The sequence below is a fragment of the Oncorhynchus keta genome, unplaced genomic scaffold (assembly GCF_023373465.1).
Source record: "Oncorhynchus keta strain PuntledgeMale-10-30-2019 unplaced genomic scaffold, Oket_V2 Un_contig_6160_pilon_pilon, whole genome shotgun sequence".
Taxonomy (NCBI): Eukaryota; Metazoa; Chordata; class Actinopteri; order Salmoniformes; family Salmonidae; genus Oncorhynchus; species Oncorhynchus keta.
In genome coordinates, this window is record NW_026288708.1 from 27,501 (window position 1) to 33,395 (window position 5,895).

A 5,895-nucleotide genomic window follows, 5' to 3' on the forward strand; every position below is an offset into this window, starting at 1 on the left:
TATATAGGGAATAGGGTCTATAGTAGTGTACTATATAGGGTCTATAGTAGTGTACTATATAGGGTCTATAGTAGTGTACTATATAGGGTCTATAGTAGTGTACTATATAGGGTCTATAGTAGTGCACTATATAGGGTCTATAGTAGTGTACTATATAGGGAATAGGGTCTATAGTAGTGTACTATATAGGGAATAGGGTCTATAGTAGTGTACTATATAGGGAATATGGTCTATAGTAGTGTACTATATAGGGTCTATAGTAGTGTACTATATAGGGTCTATAGTAGTGCACTATATAGGGAATAGGGTCTATAGTAGTGTACTATATAGGTTCTATAGTAGTGCACTATATAGGGAATAGGGTCTATAGTAGTGTACTATATAGGGAATAGGGTCTATAGTAGTGTACTATATAGGGAATAGGGTCTATAGTAGTGTACTATATAGGGAATAGGGTCTATAGTAGTGCACTATATAGGGAATAGGGTCTACAGTAGTGCACTATATAGGGAATAGGGTCTATAGTAGTGTACTATATAGGGAATAGGGTCTATAGTAGTGTACTATATAGGGAATAGGGTCTATAGTAGTGTACTATATAGGGAATAGGGCCCTGGTCTATAAGTGTATTCTATATTGGGAATAGGGTCAATAGTAGTATACTATATAGGGAATAGGGTCTATAGTAGTGCACTATATAGGGAATAGGGTCTATAGTAGTCTACTATATAGGGAATAGGGCTCTGGTCTAAAGTAGTGCACTAAATAGGGAATAGGGTTCTGGTCTAAAGTAGTGCACTAAATAGGGAATAGGGCTCTGATCTATAGTAGTGCACTATATAGGGAATAGGGCTCTGGTCTATAGTAGTGCACTATATAGGAAATAGAGTCTATAGTAGTCTACTATATAGGGAATAGGGCTCTGATCTATAGTAGTGCACTATATAGGGAATAGAGCTCTGGTCTATAGTAGTGCACTATATAGGGAATAGGGTCTATAGTAGTCTACTATATAGGGAATAGGGCTCTGGTCTATACTAGTGTACTATATAGGGAATAGGGCTCTGGTCTATAGTAGTGCACTATATAGGGAATAGGGTCTATAGTAGTGCACTATATAGGGAATAGGGCTCTGGTCTATACTAGTGTACTATATAGGGAATAGGGCTCTGGTCTATACTAGTGTACTATATAGGGTGCCAGACTCACCCTCTCCAGCCAGTCTAATATATGCTGGATCCATATACAGAATGGAGGTCCAGAGTTTTTCCTCATTGACCTACCCAGGAAAACCTCCTGGGCCCCAATGATATACTGTTACTTAGACTTCAACTTGAGTACCAACTGGTTCCCCATTCCCCTATGTACTATACTGTTTAGTGCACTACTTTAGACCAGCTAACTGGGTCCTCCCTATAGGTCCTGGTCTAAAGTAGTGCACTACATGGGGAACCAGTTGGGACTCGAGGTGAAGTATATCACTGGGACCCGGGAGGTTTTCCTAGGTAGGTCAATGAGGGAGAAACTCTGTGTCCCGTTCGGTAACAGTTAGCGTTTGTGATATAATGTAAAATATTGAATGTACATATGAAGATGTATAATGTTGTTTTTATATGAAAAGAGGAAACTGCAGAGGTTTGTTGGGGGGAGAAACAGTTGAATAAAGAAATGGTAACTTTTCTAAAATATGTTGTGGTGGATTGTTTTATTGTTGCCCAGTACACTGTTCTGGGGTCAGTTTGTTTTCCCCACTAATCATTAGGATTGGCGGAAGGGGGGGGGGGGGTCTGATCCTGGATCTGTACAACGGGAGAAATTTACGTTTTTCTCTTAACTGGTTTGTGTTGCTCGTTCCACCTTGAGCAGATTTTCACAAAACATCAGTAGCTTTTTAAAAGTGCCTTAACTCTTCTTGTTGCTTTTCCTGTTCTCTCTCACACACGTACCAACGCTATCACATGACCTCCGAGTGATGTGTATTGCTGTAATGACCTCTTAGTAGAATTGGGGCTTCTCCTCTCTTCCTCTCTCTTTTCCTGTCGGTGTCTTCACTCCTCTCTCTCTCTTCCTGTCGTTGTCTTCACTCCTCTCTCTCTTCCTGTCGTTGTCTTCACTCCTCTCTCTCTCTCTTCCTGTCGTTGTCTTCACTCCTCTCTTTCTCTCTTCCTGTCGTTGTCTTCACTCCTCTCTCTCTCTTCCTGTCGGTGTCTTCACTCCTCTCTCTCTCTCTTCCTGTCGGTGTCTTCACTCCTCTCTCTCTCTCTTCCTGTCGTTGTCTTCACTCTCTCTCTCTCTCTCTCTCTCTTCCTGTCGTTGTCTTCACTCCTCTCTCTCTTCCTGTCGGTGTCTTCACTTCTCTCTCTCTCTTCCTGTCGGTGTCTTCACTCCTCTCTCTCTCTTCCTGTCGGTGTCTTCACTCCTCTCTCTCTCTTCCTGTCGGTGTCTTCACTCCTCTCTCTCCCTGTCGGTGTCTTCACTTCTCTCTCTCTCTTCCTGTCGGTGTCTTCACTCCTCTCTCTCTTCCTGTCGTTGTCTTCACTCCTCTCTCTCTTCCTGTCGGTGTCTTCACTTCTCTCTCTCTCTTCCTGTCGGTGTCTTCACTTCTCTCTCTCTCTTCCTGTCGGTGTCTTCACTCCTCTCTCTCTTCCTGTCGGTGTCTTCACTCCTCTCTCTCTCTTCCTGTCGGTGTCTTCACTCCTCTCTCTCTCTCTTCCTGTCGGTGTCTTCACTCCTCTCTCTCTCTCTTCCTGTCGGTGTCTTCTCCTCTCTCTCTCTCTTCCTGTCGTTGTCTTCACTCCTCTCTCTCTCTCTTCCTGTCGTTGTCTTCACTCATCTCTCTCTCTCTTCCTGTTGTTGTCTTCACTCCTCTCTCTCTCTCTCTCTCTTCCTGTCGTTGTCTTCACTCCTCTCTCTCTTCCTGTCGGTGTCTTTACTCCTCTCTCTCTCTCTTCCTGTCGGTGTCTTCACTCCTCTCTCTCTCTCTCTCTCTTCCTGTCGGTGTCTTCTCCTCCTCTCTCTCTCTTCCTGTCGGTGTCTTCACTCCTCTCTCTCTCTCTTCCTGTCGGTGTCTTCACTCCTCTCTCTCTCTCTTCCTGTCGGTGTCTTCACTCCTCTCTCTCTCTCTTCCTGTCGGTGTCTTCACTCTCTCTCTCTCTCTTCCTGTCGGTGTCTTCACTCCTCTCTCTCTCTCTTCCTGTCGGTGTCTTCACTCCTCTCTCTCTCTCTTCCTGTCGGTGTCTTCACTCCTCTCTCTCTCTCTTCCTGTCGGTGTCTTCACTCCTCTCTCTCTCTCTCTTCCTGTCGGTGTCTTCACTCCTCTCTCTCTCTCTTCCTGTCGGTGTCTTCACTCCTCTCTCTCTCTCTTCCTGTCAGTGTCTTCACTCCTCAAAAGGACCGGAGAGGGAGGGGGGGGGCACAAGTCACCTGGTCTCACCCTACACAACCCTGAAATCAAGTGTCTGCCGTCTCCCACTGAGGAGGGTCTGCCGTCTCCCACTGAGGAGGGTCTGCCGTCTCCCACTGAGGGTCTGCCGTCTCCCACTGAGGAGGGTCTGCCGTCTCCCACTGAGGGGGGTCTGCAGTCTCCCACTGAGGGGGGTCTGCAGTCTCCCACTGAGGGGGTCTCCCACTGAGGGGGTCTCCCACTGAGGGGGTCTGCAGTCTCCCACTGAGGGGGTCTCCCACTGAGGGGGGTCTCCCACTGAGGGGGGTCTCCCACTGAGGGGGGTTTCCCACTGAGGGGGGTCTCCCACTGAGGGGGTCTGCCGTCTCCCACTGAGGGGTCTGCCGTCTCCCACTGAGGGGGTCTGCCGTCTCCCACTGAGGAGGGTCTGCCGTCTCCCACTGAGGGGGTCTGCCGTCTCCCACTGAGGGGGTCTGCCGTCTCCCACTGAGGGGGTCTGCCGTCTCCCACTGAGGGGGTCTGCCGTCTCCCACTGAGGGGGTCTGCCGTCTCCCACTGAGGGGGTCTGCCGTCTCCCACTGAGGGGTCTGCCGTCTCCCACTGAGGGGGTCTGCCGTCTCCCACTGAGGGGGTCTGCCGTCTCCCACTGAGGGGGTCTGCCGTCTCCCACTGAGGGGGTCTGCCGTCTCCCACTGAGGGGGGTCTGCCGTCTCCCACTGAGGGGGGTCTGCTGTAGTAATAATGTAGAGCAGATTTGGACCAATAGCCCCTCCCTTATTCGAATAGAAGAAAAAAAAGCCATCAAATTTTACAACCTTCTAAAAGCATGTTTTATTTTAACCTTTATTTAACCAGGCAAGTCAGTTAAGAACAAATTCTTATTTTCAATGACTGCCTAGGAACAGTGGGTTTAACTGCCTGTTCAGGGGCAGAACGACAGATTTGTACCTTGTCAGCTCGGGGGTTTGAACTCGCAACCTTCCGGTTACTAGTCCAACGCTCTAACCACTAGGCTACCCTGAAACATTCCATCGCACAGCTCTACAATAACAAGAGAAGAGTCCCGTCAGCCAGCTGGTTCTGAGGCTCAGTTCACCAAACCAACCCCATTGTCACGTGTGCCTGTCATCGTTGTAACGTTCGTTATGACACTCACCTGGACTCCATCACCTCCTCGATTACCTCCCCTATAGATGTCCCTTTGGTTCCTTCCCCAGGCGTCCATTGTTTCTGTTTCATGTCTGTGCGTTGTTCGTCGTTTCCTGATTTGTTCATGCTGGTTGTTTTAATAAATAATTCCCTCCCTGAACTTGCTTCTTGACTCTCTGCTCACACGTCACACCCACAAAGCCTCAGGACAGCACTCAGAACATCTGGCCCAAACAAATCAAAACACAAAGAAAAATATTGGTAAGACACGGCAAAAATATCTAAGTAAACTTCAATGTTATTTGGCTCTAAACAGACAGCACTTGGTGGCAGACTGTCTTAACCCTGTGACTGATAGAAAACTGAGGAAAACACTGACTAGTCTGGCTATAGAGACCGGTCGTCACAGACAAACCTGGCTGCCCAGAGAGCACAGTCTGGCTGCCCAGAGAGGACAGTCTGGCTGCCCAGAGAGGACAGTCTGGCTGCCCAGAGAGGACAGTCTGGCTGCCCAGAGAGCACAGTCTGGCTGCCCAGAGAGCACAGTCTGGCTGCCCAGAGAGCACAGTCTGGCTGCCCAGAGAGCACAGTCTGGCTGCCCAGAGAGGACAGTCTGGCTGCCCAGAGAGGACAGTCTGGTTATAGAGACCGGTCGTCACAGACCAACCTGGCTGCCCAGAAAGGACAGTCTGGCTGCCCAGAGAGGACAGTCTGGCTATAGAGACCGCTCGTCACAGACCAACCTGGCTGCCCAGAGAGTACAGTCTGGCTGCCCAGAGAGGACAGTCTGGCTGCCCAGAGAGGACAGTCTGGCTGCCCAGAGAGGACAGTCTGGCTGCCCAGAGAGGACAGTCTGGCTATAGAGACCGGTCGTCACAGACCAACCTGGCTGCCCAGAGAGGACAGTCTGGCTGCCCAGAGGGGACAGTCTGGCTGCCCAGAGAGGACAGTCTGGCTGCCCAGAGAGGACAGTCTGTGCTCACTCTTCTCCAGGGGAGAGGTAGACAGCTGCATTTCCTATTACACTGTGTGTGTGCGTGCGTGCTGGACTTCAGATAAATCCTAATTCAACTCAGCTTCATTCGCTACAGCGAGTCTATATAGTAACAGTTGCCAGGGCAACAGAGAAGTCTTACCGAGGACCATTACTACTGTCTTCCTTCACAGCTCGATACTGTTGTGTGTAGAGATGGCCTTGATGATGGGAAAGCACTTAGTTTAAATAAGAACTGCATCATGGACGTCTGGACACCGTAGGACAAAGAGTAAAGGGGTGTGAACCTTTTCACAAAGCTGACAGAAAGTGTCTGATGGAAATGTAGAACCCACACACACACACACAC

The 5,895-nt window shown here is 49.1% G+C and overlaps 1 protein-coding gene across 1 annotated transcript in view; it reads left to right on the forward strand.

Annotated features, from left to right (window-relative positions):
* The window catches only part of LOC127925719 (F-box/WD repeat-containing protein 7-like), an 18,558-nt gene extending 16,872 nt beyond the window's left edge, over positions 1-1,686 (forward strand). The window contains exons 8-9 of the mRNA XM_052510807.1: positions 1-330; positions 386-1,686. The exon at positions 1-330 is cut by the window's left edge and continues 319 nt beyond it. The gene's annotated coding sequence lies outside the window, so the exon portion shown is untranslated. The remainder of the gene's footprint in view (positions 331-385) is intronic.
* The last annotated feature ends 4,209 nt before the right edge of the window (positions 1,687-5,895 follow it).